At 35.5% G+C, this 13,901-nt stretch overlaps 1 protein-coding gene across 1 annotated transcript in view; it reads right to left on the reverse strand.

Moving 5' to 3' along the window:
- Positions 1–13,880, reverse strand: part of LOC110833019 (serine/threonine-protein kinase NIM1) — a 38,783-nt gene extending 24,903 nt beyond the window's left edge. The window contains exon 1 of the mRNA XM_022070583.2: positions 13,716–13,880. The gene's annotated coding sequence lies outside the window, so the exon portion shown is untranslated. The remainder of the gene's footprint in view (positions 1–13,715) is intronic.
- Positions 13,881–13,901: the final 21 nt, after the last annotated feature.

Below are 13,901 nucleotides of genomic sequence, written 5' to 3' on the forward strand. Positions count from 1 at the left end.
CAACTGTGTAGGAACCTGAAGACGGAGATAGAGTCCCATCTCCGAAACGTCGTTTTACGTTTTATATTTACTAGACGATGGATAATATCCAAGAAAATTTTTATCCAATCATACTACTAACTGTCCAAATATTTCCAGAGGGAAACCACTTTTTGTAAACTATGTATTATCGAAATTTATTGTAAATTGGTATTTACACACAGTTTTTAAAGCATAATTATAGGCCTACACTTTCACTGAACCAGTTCACTAACACACAAAATAATTGTAACTTACGAATTCAACCGAATGAGTTTTATCATTATATCAACTTGCCTGGTATGAGTATTGGTCCGAAAGCCATTTACCACGTGAATATGAATAACTGTAATAATCCCACCAAAACGTTTTGTAAAGATTTACACAACACTCGAATTAATTAAATTAAGTAACAAAACTTCCCCGAACAGAATTTAGCTTCAGCATCCAGATTCCACGTGGAACAAATCACATTTATCGCCTGTCACTTGTCAGAAGTTATTTGTAAAACTTAAAGAATCTCCCTGAAGATGGCACAGTTTACCAATGTGGAAAATTAAGCGTCTCGTCGTAAGTATAAACGTGATCAGAAAATAATTGTGTATTCGGGAAATAAAACAGAACGAAAATAAATAATACGTAAAGACTTTATAATCTACCAAAGTTGTTTAGCTGTGTTCAATTAATGAAAGAAATTCTGAAAGCGTGTTGAAATGCATGTGCAAAAATTTTCATTTAGACGTGTATTTTAAATCTGCAGTCATAATTAGCGGACGTGGTCTAAAAGTTTAATCAAATGACCGCAAATTACATTTAATAAGGACTACAGACAGTAATTTTTAGCGCGTTTGTGTGAAACGAGGTTTGTAACGGTTGAAAATTAACTACTTCGCTTAGTAAGAACTCCAAATTTATCATAATAACACGATGCGGTAGATTTGAGCTCCAAGTCTGTATTCCTTTAGTTAAGCAGTAAGTGTTTTCTGAAGTGTGACGTATGGCATGCTGCCATCTGTATTGGTAAGCGCAAACAACTTGGCCTATGATTGATGCCAGAACTCTAGAAAATTGATAGCGACTCTGTTAGTAATTAAAAACACATCTGGTAATGAATTCGAGAGCAGGAATGAGCTTCTGTCTAGAAGTAAAACCTTAGGTACACGTTTTCATCATGGCGTAGCCAAAATCTACATCGCGAAAATTACGAGCCGCTCGTAACGGTCGCTCAGACACCCAAATAGTTTCCCATTACCTATAATTTATTTATTTCCGAATTTTATAGCGGGCGAAGTTCTGTAACTTCTAAGAGCTAAACAAATTTCCCTTTTTTTGTGTGTGCGTTTTACTTCGCTGAAGTGTTTAAATACCAGGAGATAAAATGTTTAGTACTGAATTATCCACAACCATCCCAGTCTATTAGTAAATGTGTTATATCTCATTTACTTACAATCCATACAGCTGAGCCCTTCCTGAGAAGCCAACAGTAGCTCAGCCATTCAAGAAATTCCCAACATCTTATGCAAACCGAATGTTCATTGCCGTATTCACAAGAGCCCGCCATCGGTCCTTATCCTGTGCCAGATGAATCCAGTCCACAACACCCCCATCCTATTTCTCTGAGATCCATTTAAAAAAATTCCTCCCATCTACGTCCAGGTCTACCTGATGGACTCTTTCCTTATGGTTTGCCCACCAAAACCCTGTATGTATTCCTCTTCTCACACATGCGGGCTACATGCCCTGCCCATCTCATCCTCTAATTATATCTGTCGAAGAATACAAAAATGTGATATCCTTCGAATAAAATAAACAGAGTAGATTACTAATAAACAAGTAATTCAAACTTGAGATTAGTTTTTGAATACGGGATCATTAATCAGTTTTTATGACTATTTAATCCTGAACTAAAAGTTATTGAAACGTCATTTAAATGAGAATTAACACGCATGGGAATAAATATTTTGGTCATAAAACCTGAAGGGACTAGATAACTTCGCCTGCCGCCATGTTTCTATTTCCCGCTTTACAATTGTTTTAATGGCGTCACTCCCACTTCAGAAGTTCGCACTGTCGTCATGTTGACGTTAATCGCTGTAAGAAACTAAAATCTTTTTTTTCTCTATATTTTCACGTGTTGCATAACACAAAAACGTCCACAAATGACCATATGTCACTGCTCTCACGTTAAACCCACAACGTGGAACAAAGTTTAATTGAAATTTATCGCTCGGTACAGAGATTACGTAACAGAGAATTCTGACCGTCACTTCAGCCACTATTGCACAGAGCTAGTAACGATATACAGAAACAGATGACGATCAAAGGAAGACAATTGTGGTACATCCAACAGTGAACGGAAGGAGGGAGTGAGGGCAAAGCTAGATGGCTGAAAAAATCTCTTAGGTAGGATTCTAAACGGGAATTGAGCCAAAATTTCTATTTTAAAACAACCAACTATACATTTATACAAGAAGCAGGGGGGGGGGGGGGGGGAAGATGGACCGATGCTGAACACATTTAACGGAAAATTCCGTGGATAAAACAGTGTAATGTAAAAACTTTAAGTAGCAAGGAAATACTGCTGATTCCAAGTAATGTTGTAGTTAAATAAATATGCTAAGTACATTCGCTTTGCGGCTTCCTCGTTGTCTTGATGACAGAGACAGTTACCACCCCTGAAACGTTCGTAAAAATCTACCAGACTACATAGGGTAACAGCCTAAAAATATTCATCTTCATAATCGCATGCGAAAAAATATAAAATCTCACAAAATAACTTGAAGAATATTGAACTGGCCATAAATCACATAATATAATTAAACTAATTTTTGTGGATGATTCAAGTCAAACCAGTTCCGTATTTAAAGTGATAACAGTTACTCGAGTCAATTACAAAGTCAGTACAAGAAAATTGATTACAAAGATAAAAAAATGGTTAATACGTGATTAAATAGGCATAGCAAAGTATTCTAGAACACAGTACGTAATAATACTGAACATAACAACGATATATTCCGACTAATCGATTTAAATAAAAGACTCGAATCCTAAAAATATATCATACATGTTAACATTAGATGTTATGGATCTTATTTGCAGCTACGGCGAAACAAAACAAGAGGAAATGTTTTGGGTGAAAGCGAAGTGTTGATATTATTGAAGTCTCTCAGCTTCTTGTTTGGTAATCCAATGTCAACAGTTTCCGCTGAAAAACTTCCTCATGATTCATCGACGCGATGCCTTGTCATCTAATACGTCAGAGTTTAAGTTGTTAAAAAACTTTTCATAATTTCATGCATTACGTTTTAGAAATATTCAATTCAATTAATTTATTCAATTCAATTCAATTAATTTATTTACGTGTTTGCCTACAGCAAGAAGCCAATAGCAGGCAAACACTGATATTACATACAATAATAATAAAATAATAATGAAAAATATTACACAAACAGATTAACTAAACATATACATGTATAGTATTAAATATAACAGCCAAATACAGGCAAACCAAAAATAGAAACAATATTATACACAAAGAAAAATAAATGAAGAAATATAAATAAAAACAAATAATCCACCTAGTAAAACACTGATATAATATTAATATTAATATTAATAATAATAACGTATACCTATAAAACGAGGATAATTTTCGCTGAATTTTAAAATTGCATTACCCTGAATACTTTTATTTATCTACAGGATATAAACAACCTATGTTTAAATTAAACTGTTTAACCTATGCTGGTTTTGTGACCCCTATTTAGGAATATTAAGGAGGAAAATAGGCAAATAAACTATCAGAAAAGCTCGCTTCTTAGCACAACGATTAAACATGCTGACCTTTTAATAGAACAGGCACTCTGCGGAAAATGGTTGCTGAATTCTGTTTAGTGCCAATACAAGCAAACTCATATGATAATGGTGCTTTAAAAAAGTTCGAACCCTCCCTAAAAGCTTCAAGATTAATTATTTACAAAATTATAACCTTCGACTGCCTTTATTTTAACGTTAAAGTATTGAAGAACGAATATGTATAGGTCTACAAAAGATGTCCGTGATTTTCCTCAGACCTTTCAGGCACGTCCTCTGTCGGTCTAATTTTAATATTAGGAAAATCATGTTGCATCCAGAGAACTGATATCAAATTTAAACTAAATTAACTGGACATCGCGGTGTGTCATTAGAGTAAATGAAACCACAAAATATTCTTCGCCTATCACAGAACAGAATCTCTGCTGTGTTTAGAAACGTAACCAATTTTGAAACAACGAACCATTATAAATTTGGATTCAGGTCTTGCCTTTACCAACTTAATAACACAGAAGGCAGAACAGCGCGTACTTATATTCCTAGAACGGGATTCGAAATCTTGATCCAAGTTTTTGGGCTGCCCGAAAATACAAAGACATTAAATATATTCTTTTACAACAACTGCAGTGAACAGAAAAATTATTACGAACAAATATTTTAATAAATGGTCAAATATTGAGCAGCTACATTCTGCACATATTACAATATAAATATGGCAAATATGATAAGAGTTTGCAATGCAGGGTAAATGCGTAAATATTAATGGGAATTATGTACATAAATAAACAGTGAGATTATTAGTTTATAATTCTCGCTAGTCTTTCCTTGTAACAATTCGTAACATACCCTTTGAATTACTGTTAAATCATAAGGTAAGATCATATTAACAGGCGTTAAACTGGCGAAGACTTGTTTAAAACTCCTTAAAATCTTAAAGTATCTGGCCCGGAACACTGGAGCATCTGGTAAAATTCTTTATCACGTGCTTTAGCTATTACCATCGGAAACTGTTCTCTGTCCCTCGCTCTAAAGCATAAATACCAGAACAGCCTCGCAATATCCGCACAGTTTCGTCCATTGTCAGCCACATTTACGTCTGGCTTGTTCGTGTATTTCTGGCTGCATACCGTGACGTGACAAATGTTCTGAGATTCAGCCTCCCGTCTGATGGTATAAAACCCTCGGGCGAAATATGGTTTAGACGATGAACTGGCCATTTATCAGCTAATGGCATACGAGAGCTGGTGGCTATCTTTATATACGCAACCATACCACAGGATGTCGTTAGCCTGAACTCAACGATGTGGCATTCACTTTTAAAACCCACAGACCTTGTTCCAAATTTATTTTATCGAAAGTATTCAAATGAAGACAATTATTCACAATTGACAAAAAAAGTCAATAAGTGGGCCTAAAAGTCTGAGTCATTTTTGTTATTTTATGAGAATACAAACAATGGCATCGAACTCTTGAAAATTTCTGAGAAATAATTGATCATGAAATTGTCTAATACAGGATCCTCGCGTGTTATCAATTAATTAGTTTCTTATTTTAAACGCCGTTACTCCACATAAGTCCCCACTACACCTTCACTTCATTAAAATCTTTATCTTATTATTTAGACTACATATTTCGGTTAGTATATAGCCATCATCAGGAGCTGTACCCCATAATTAATTTTATTCATAAATACAGTAGATGATAATGTTGCGTCATATTGTGATGATTATAATTGTTTAATTTTAACCGTCTAATCACAATAAAATATTTTATTAAATATTAAAATATTATTACTACAATTAACATTCAATATTTAAAATATTTAAAATATATTAAAATGATGCTCTTTCTATCGAAATGTTCGATTTACAATTAGAGCGTCATCTTTTTCACGACATGTTTCGGTTTTCAATGAACCATCTTCAGGTGTATAATCGATATAAATTCAAATGGACATCTGACGAAGGATTGCATTTAGAATATTACATTTGAATTTATATCGATTATACTTATGCTTTGTACATGTTCTGTCACTCTAAGAAAAATGCATGAATTCAAGTCGTTTGATAACAAGTTCGTGAGGGAAAACTTGGACTCAAGACAGAGGAAATTAGTAGAATGGACAGAATTGTATTAGATAAGAAGTCAGGAACCGGGGGGGGGGGCATATTTCCTGTTAAGTCTTTCGCGAGGGCCACAGAAGAAATACAATTAACATCTTAAAAACACCCACCGTCAATGAGTTAGTTCGGTTATAATTCTACGTAATTTACTTGTCTAACTTCTATTGCTATTTTAAATTCTCGCTGCCAATGTTTATTCTAGTCTTAACCTTCGTAAGTTTCCTCTCTCTGCGTAATTAATTACACGAGCTGGCCACCTGTGATTTTACATTCTCTCATCTCATCTGTGCTCCGTAAAGTCGTTTTCTTTGTCGCCATTTTTAACACAGTTTATCTTCAACGCCTATTTTGATTCTTAACCCCTCCCTACAGCAAAGAGAATTCAACGTTGACCCTACATAATAATTAATAAAATACACTGACAGTAGCACTTCTGTCCTTGAACTTAATATGGGATTATATATAAGCCCAAAACGTTTTTTTAGACTTCCTAATTGTATTGTTATTTTTCTCGAATCTACATGCCTTAATCCTAAAACCCAGGCTAGTTACTTTGCTTAGAATAGACGGAGATCACGTGGTGTAATGTGTGACTATCACCTTGATTTTTGAATACGTAATATTTACACTTAATCGGATAAATACAGAATGAGTAGAAAGCTATTTTTTTTATTTTAATCAGAGCAGTCAGAATTAGTAATCAAGTTCAGCAAAACGAGACATGGATTAAAGAACCGAAAATTAAATTCTGGTGTATGAAGTCACTTCTTACTAAAAATTTGCGAATGACTGTTTCTTTATAAAGACAGCTAAGTTTTATGACTGCTAATATTGCATGGTTATGTACAATCGACTATGTTCCTTCCATGATCCACACTGCGGGGAGTTACTTTTAACACGTATGCTGTGTGTGAATGAGCGCCATCTTTAGAACACGTAACGTCGCTTCTCAGCAGCGGTTGACTGCCCAACCTAACCTCACTAAACACACACGTGTTTCACTTCACACGGCTTTGCTATCGATTCTACGGTTATGAAGTTTATTATACGCCCTTGCCATGAAGCATATTGACACTGTTACACAATGACGATGATTTATGAACTGCGAATTTATGGAAACTATCAAATTCTTTGGTACCACAAAGAATTTATGTTCGGTATTTATAACTTTTGTTGGGCAAGGCCGTGGTCTAGGCAACACGGAGTTTTCCTCCAGGGGCTTCCCCGGTTTCTCCGTGGCATCCAATTCACACACAGAAGAAGGCAATGGCAAACCACTTCTGGATCATCTGCCAAGAACGTATATGAACAGGTCCCAGTCCGAGAAAAGGATGGAAGGATCCTGTTCATATGGACCTGTCGTCAGACAGAACACTAAATAAATAATATAATGTATATTATTCGAACCCCAGCCGGTACTAAGTAGTTTATTTACTTGTTACTTCAGCCCTTCCAAAATAAAATCTCAGATTAACAACTTTCTCAGGTCCTTTCAGCCACGTACACGGCCAGGGTTAGAAAAGTCTGTCTTAAGAATTACTCCTTTGAGCTGGCCGTTAACATACGTGTCCTTAAGCCGTCACAGAAATTATAAAAAATCTCTTGTCGTCCTCTTGACATCAGTTTCCAATCTTTGATGAATGACAGTTGACGTCATCATCTGTAGTACTAATGGATTCAACTATAATTTACAAAGAGTTATCAGCTGAGATATTTCTTTATATATTAGATAATGTTGGTAGCAATGAGAGGATGGATACTCGAGAATGTGTACTTGAAAAGTAGTTTTGTCCTTAGATATCTTAAACTGAATGACCAGACTCTCAGACGAGGTCTTGTCGGTTACAAAAAAACCCTAAAATATCCACGAGACCTTCTACTACTGCATTTAACGTAAGAGTTAAAACATAAGACGTAGATCTGATGGTTGTGAAAAAGAGGGAATAATAAAATGAGAATGTGGAATAGAATTACAGGGATAAAACGAGGATAAAAAATGGGGTATAGAAATATCAGTATAAGTAGAAAAAATGATAAGAATTCCTCACAAAATTCAGAGAACTGAACCTCAGATTTCGCTTATAAGAGTTCAGCTTTGTGTTCTGAACTCCAGTATTTTCATTAGGTAAGCAATTTCGCAAACGTTCGCCCACAGCATCCGGCAGACTGGAAGACAGTAAACTGAATTTAACTTTCAGTTAACTGTGCATTGGACTAACATAAATTTAGCATCATAAACTGAGCAACTGTAATCACTTTGCTATAAAATCCTGTCGGACGATCAACCGTGTCGATGCTAAGTTAAAAACCAACGTTTCGTAGACTCCCTCTGTGTCCATTATCAGGGACAATGTGATATCATTCATTCACCGTTAAAATTTCAATTCTTTTATATGTATTTATCTTATTCGATAGTATTTTTAGAGAAAAACTAATTACTTCTCGCGATATAAACGCAATAAATACTAACTTTAGAAGCAGGCCACAAATAACAGATACGTATCTGTCTTTTAATCGCGTGGTTAACGACTTTTCATGGTCGTCGTTAAAAAGGGGATTTCACAAGATAAGATACCAGTTTAAAAGAGCCGAAACAAAGCAGAAGATAAACAGAAACCTTACAATCCTTGTGCCGGACAGATTCTAAAGCTATTGCTCACAAATTAATTTAACTGTGGTGTTCTATTTCCATTTACTTTGCTACAAAAACATCGTAAGAATCAGAAAGATCCACTAGCCAGTCAGTACGTGTGAACTAGGCCCGTGTGTGCTTCATCTTGTTCCGTTTGAACTACGTTCTTTTCCGTCATTTGTTTCCTTTACTCTCCTTCTCTTTAGTTGTCAATTTATTCAAAGTAATGAATCGGGTAGAGGAGGTCACGGGCTGTTTACATACATTAGGCATGCAAAAGACTCCACATATCGAAAACTACAGACGTTAAACTAAAGAAAATGTCTTACAGGTACACTGTTAGAAATTGTCCATTGCCCGATATGTGTTTGATATATATGACGTTTCGATAGCTGGTTCTACTGCCATCTTCAGGTGACTTTTGGTCATTATCCTGACACTTTTTTCCTTTATTGTGAATGACAACGATCGGGATCGACCTAGGACCTTTCAAATATGAAGCAAGTACGCAAACCATTAACTGAAAGTATCCCATACATATTTGTAGTTATAACTCTGCGTATGTTTCAAATTAAATTTTACTTTTCTGTAATAAAGGGAACTATATAAAACCTAAGTCCATGCTTTGTTTATTTTTGACATGTTCTATCACATACAGACTTTCAATTCTTTAATTATTCTGTTTTCTTATTTGTTTATGATTATTTATTCCATTGCATTATTTTCTTCTCTCCTAACCTCACTTGTAACCAGCATAATAGAATGATATCAGTCCAGCAGAAGAAATGTTGGCACCCCTGGCCTCGACCTATCCAACACCAAACAATCGATACGGCACAACTACTTATCGATAGGTAGACATATGTAACCCAATTACGACAACGAAAGCGGCGAGATAAAAGTAACTTGTCAAACACCTTCAATCGATCCATCTCGTGCGAGTTAGGATCAAAGTCGATAAAATAACAAGTCGATAAAAACATATGTGGTCTAACTGCTGTTACTTCAAAACAAAATAATAGCAGGAGACAGAGAGAGACGATCTAGCGGAAATGAAACAATTATCAATGTTTCAACCAGAATTGCGATTACTAATTATCTGAATTGATTTCCATATTAAATACTGCCACTGAGTTACCTATGTATCTGGCATCCTTTTTTTTTATGGTGCCACGAATTCGGCCCCGTTACAACGGACATCTCTCAAAAACAGAGTCGTAAACGTTGTGTATATTTTCAAAATGTTGTAAATTTAGACTGACTTTAAAATATTTTTAAGTCTGTAACAATAAATTCGAAGTGCTTCCGAGCAAAGTAGCCAGGAAAAATATGATGCGTTCACTGACAAAGTTGAACGCAACTGTCACTTGGCGGCTCCCGGCTGGAAGTTCACGATTCACCGCCAAACACCTAAATGTTCCGCCTCTACCAGGAACTGGAATTATCCCCTTCCACCGGACCCAGTAGAATAGGTATTTTCACCTGAAGACAGGAACAGAACCAGTTCCCGAAACGTCGTGGTATTATTTTGAAATTTTAAACAAAACAATGGATAAAGTCTAGAAAAAAACTGAAACGCCTGCAATATTTCCTTTAGACAACATGCTTCACATTGGAGCCAGAGAAGTTGCTGCACAGGGGACTCGCAGGAATGTTGAGACCGGCACGGCATTAATATTTTACCAGTAAGAAACACTTTTCGAAGTTTTGTTGAGAATGGATTATCAACTTTACGCTTAATTAAAGACAGGCAGACAGACAAGTAAAACAAGAAGACATATAATGCGCTTTATTACACTAATCTTAAGCGTGTTTACATCAGAAGTGTCAGTGAAGCTATCCGTAAATGTCGTTTAAATGGTCCATCCCATAACCTCACTTCTTCCTCCGATTAAATGTATCAGAAGTATGTATTTTTTCTCTTTTCACAGCGCTTTCATTAATATTCGACATTGCTTTGACTTCCGTACGAGAGGCATAGATGAACGGAAAATACAAAAAAAAAAGAGTTAAACTTTGCGAATGTTGCCGGTAGAACAGACATCTACAAGCTCGGTCGACCTTAAAGGAGCGGTAAGTCAGACGCTGAGGATCTCCGGAAGATACAGCACGGGAAATTTTTCAAAGACAATTAGTGATAACGTAATGCAGGGATCTATACAGAAAAAGGTGAATTTGAGAATATGGAGGGGTGACAACACATTCTTTTTATCCAAAATGTTTATGTAGCTTTACATTACTTTCACAGACTAAATAAACGTCCTATTCATATTTAATCGGTAGGAAAAATAAATTCAAGTCGTGGGTCTCGGGTTCGATTCCCGGCGGTGCCCGAATTTATAACTTGTGTTGGGCAAGGCCGTGGTCTAGGCAACACGGAGTTTTCCTCCGTGGCATTCCAACAATTACTCCATTCACACACAGAAGAAGGCAATGGCAAACCACTTCTGGATCATCTGCCAAGAACGTATATGAACAGGTCCCAGTCCGAGAAAAGGATTGAAGGATCCTGTTCATATGGACCTGTCGTCAGACAGAACACTAATTAAAGTTAATATAAATAAAATATCCAACCTCTCTTCCATCTCGTGGCCAAGTCTCGGGGCAGAAAACCATAAACACAATCCAAAGGAAATTCACTTAACGATTTCCGATAATATAATTGCGGGATGTCCGTTTCTCATCTTATTAAACATGTAATTAAGAAAACTATAAATTAAAATTATATTTCCAGAGAAACGTGTTTTATGACAGAGAGCAGACCGAGTTTAATTTAAAGACTCGTATAAACATCTTGTTTATTTGTAATTAAATGTGCCCACACAAAAGCCTGGCACTGTTTAACTCACTGATGTGGAAAAATACAGAAAGCTTAGTGTATAATATGGATTCACTGCACCTAACTACGTTATATGTTACAAATGCAGTTATCTGCCGAAGGCAAACGTTAATTACATTATCGTATTTCTGTATTTACTGTTAAAGTGGACTTGTGTCATTTACCTGAATAGGCCTATGTGAATTATTTAGTGTATATATTTAAGTACAGTTACCATTGTCATTATTATTATTATTATTATTAAATAAATTAATTGAATTGAATTATTATAGTTTTCAGTTTAATATTTTACGTAATTATGATATTTTCTGAGTTATTTTAATATTATATCGCTTTATTACCGACGACAACTCAATGATCTATTTATCATAATGTTTTTGAAGGCAAAATAATTTGTCATTCCATCATGAACAGTTGGTATTCGTGTGCGTATAAGGCAAATAAGAAGATATATAATTCCAGCATAAGCAATTGAGCTAAGACAGTTCTTCGAGCGCCCGAAAATGTTTTCGTATTGTTGCTAGATACAAGCTCACTTAATTGCTTCACTCAAAAATATTCTACAAAATTGTTATTTTTATGTCGCGTTAAGTGTCATGCCTGCTACTGACTTTAAAACCCGACAGTAAAATGTAAGTTTTCAAGGTAAAAGTCGTGTTAGACAGAAATTTAAAAAAATATGTAACTCTATAGTAATTTTTGCATATTTAATAAAATTTATATTTGACCATAGATGCCTACTATGGTCATATGCCATTTCTGAATAAATACCATTTACGATGGCACAAAGGGAAAATTAAAGTTATACCATCCCGCCATATATAGTATAAAAAGATATACATGATTATAATCTACAATTTTTATCTGACATTATTTTCCGATATGCTGAAATTTAACTAAATACAAGAAGAACCGTGTACTGGCCCCCCAACGTTGTGTCTAAAGGACTATTAGTATTACAATAAATTTAACTTATAACTAATTATCTACGTAAAATAGTTAATACCTCTTTTTATAAAGAAGTGTTAGTTTATTAAAGGAGAGAATATCATTTACTCGTACGTTTAGAATTGTGAAAGACAATGACCTTTAAAAAAATACAAAGAACAACGTTATTAAACAAACAGCTCAATCTTCTGTGCTGGTTTAATGACCCAAGAAACACTTGTCGCGAGATTTGTTTCTCTAATGTGACAGATTTTCCATTTCCAGCCCAAGAACTTCGGACGGACGCCAGTAGACGATTGTTAATTAAACGTGCCGCGTACATTACGCCATCTCTGCGCCACGCGCTTTTAATTTCCAATCATCTATTGACACCAACATGGCAACCACATGAACTTCAGTTTGGATCGGCATTAGCACAAACTAAACCTAACCAGGGTTGGCACAACTTTCGGATTAACGATGGTAACCCTTAACAACCAAAGATGGTCATATGAAATTGTGCTCGACTATATATCACAGGTTACAAAATGTTTTATAAGTAACTTTCGTAGTTGGAAATAGTCTGATATCACGGATTAAAATGTTATTATAGCTTTCTTTAAAGAACATACAATGTTCTAGAATTAGTATTATATTCCGTGTTTTTAATGTCTTCGTTGGACGTAACGAAATCTGTTTTAATGTCGAGGGATTAGGAACTACTCAACACACTTAAAAGTTTCCCCCCTTCCCCGATCACTTCGCTTGCCAAATTACGGATAAAACTGCAAAAATAAACACCGAATGTCGCGTTGACCGGTACGTTCCACTTTAAAATCTCAACAGGGAGACAAATTACCAGTGGTTTTCCTAGGAACAAGCTTAATTCAACTATTTAGGGCTCGTATTTTAGGATGGGCAGTACCCTTACCAACTCACCAAACCTGCTGCTGACAATAATGAGTATAATTGGGAAGAATGGGACCATCACATAATCGGATACGTTACTCCTAACTTTATAGAAAATTCAAGAAAATCACAGTTTAATTAAGGCCGCAGTAAATATGCTACCGACTCACGAAAGTAACAATGCAAATCACATTTCCAATTAATTATTCTGCCTTAATGAAAAGTACAGGTGGTATTTTTTGCTATGTGAAAGACAGCTGCTTTAATTATAACACCAGATAAAATAAAAGAACGCGATAACCAGTTCTTAATCTTGATACAATTAATAACCACGTTATCATTATTCATCGTATGACAGGGCCAATTGTCTCTCCATGAAATTAGAACACACGGTTCAGTTTAAGAAACACTTTCTCAAGGCACTAATAATAAAGCAGATGAAGAGATTACTTACGAATATACTACGTCTGTGAAGCGGCTGTCCCTCGAATTACCTTCACTCAATTCGCGCGCAGTCTCTTCACGCAACCAACGTGACGGCCATTCCACAGCAGACTACCAGTCACGGAACACAACGCCGTGTGGAAGGCTAAGATAATCTTGATTTTCATTGATGGAGTTACCCAGATAGAATCGATTT

This window comes from Zootermopsis nevadensis, unplaced genomic scaffold, assembly GCF_977971745.1.
Source record: "Zootermopsis nevadensis isolate Lab colony 2312 unplaced genomic scaffold, Znev_1.0 Znev_ptg000023l, whole genome shotgun sequence".
NCBI classification, from domain to species: domain Eukaryota; kingdom Metazoa; phylum Arthropoda; class Insecta; order Blattodea; family Termopsidae; genus Zootermopsis; species Zootermopsis nevadensis.